This window comes from Setaria italica, chromosome VI, assembly GCF_000263155.2.
Source record: "Setaria italica strain Yugu1 chromosome VI, Setaria_italica_v2.0, whole genome shotgun sequence".
NCBI classification, from domain to species: domain Eukaryota; kingdom Viridiplantae; phylum Streptophyta; class Magnoliopsida; order Poales; family Poaceae; genus Setaria; species Setaria italica.
The window spans coordinates 26,758,722-26,760,278 of NC_028455.1; positions in this window are offsets into that span (position 1 = coordinate 26,758,722).

The following is a 1,557-nucleotide window of genomic DNA, read 5'->3' on the forward strand; positions in this document are numbered from 1 at the left end:
GGTCTCGTTCGGTCTTGAATACAGCGCAGTCGCAGTGAAGAAAGTTGCATACCCCACCTGGTACTAAAGTTGTGTGAAGCCCCCACCCGGTACTAACGGCCCTCAGGCATATTAGTACCGGATGGAGGCTCCGAAGGATCCCAAAATTTGGACCTGATACTAAGGCTAACATTAGTCCCGGGTCCAAATGTGATCAGTACTAACCCCCACCTGGTACTAAAGTTTGGGTGAAGCCCCCACCCGGTACTAACGGCCCTCAGGCATATTAGTCCCGGATGGAGGCTCCGAAGGATCCCAAAATTTGGACGTGATACTAACGGGGGGGGGTCTTTAGTCCCGAGTCTTTTAACCGGGAGTAAAGGTCCCCCTTTAGTCCCAGTTGGTGTCACCAACCGGGACTAAAGGGGGAGCTTTACTCCAGGCGCGGGACAGGCCCTTTAGTCCCGGTTGGTAGAAGCGACCGGGACTAAAGGGGAACCCTTTAGTCCCGGTTGGATTTCCCAACCGGGACTAAACGGTTACCCTTTAGTCCCGGCTGGATTCTAACCGGGACTAAATGGCGCCTGCATGGCACTGCCGTGGCGCCTGAATTTTTCATGCATGCATCACGTATACGTAGTACCGCGGCCCTTTTAATTTGTTAACCTTTAGTAGTTGAGATTTTTTTAGAACGAAATCAACTAGTATTTAAACGAATGGGATTTGTAATTATACAATTACTATATATATATACACAATCCTTATACACAATTCATATACACAATTCAACTAGCTTAGTACAAATCTATCATAATTAGCACGTATTATATATACAAATTGTTGACGCCGGATTTCATCATCAGTAGAATCGGCGTCAAAGAAGAGAGAAATCGAAGGAATACAGATGGGAATCGGTCAAAAGGGGCTACAGTGCGGAATCGGTCAAGTGGCTTTTACTTCACTTCAGAGTGAATACGTCAGATTCCCAATCGGCAATCCTTTGCTGATGAGAAATCGGCCGATCAGGGGGGTGGACTAAAGTGGGCCTGTGTGGGCTTGGGAAGGTGGAAAGATAAGGTGGAGTTCAGCCCACGAAGCGTGGGGTAATTAGTTTAGCACGGATTGTGCTTGTAGATATTTGTTTTCTGTTTGAATTAGAGATAGAGTCCTAGTCGGTTAAGAAGATTATTTGTACGGGGCTATAAATAGCCACCTTTGTAAATCCGTAAAAAACAACAATCAATCAATACAACAAGTTACTTTATTCTTCATACTTATTTTCGAGCAGGCGACTTCGCCATTACTTTTCCTTCTCACGAGTTCGTGCGGATTGGCAGGGCTGCATCATCTTGATCTCCGGCCGATTCTGTAAGTTCCGTTTATCGAGTAATGTCTAAGCTTTAACTTCCGGCGCATCGCTGTTGTTTCGTTTAGATTTATTCACCAGTTATCGATATCAACTAGATTCATAGGTTTTTACCTGTTTTTCTAGCTTTTATCACCAGTTATCCTGCTAGGAATCGGTAGTATCGGCTTTCATTACTTTCTGTTGTTAGATCCGTGCGTTGCCGATTAGAT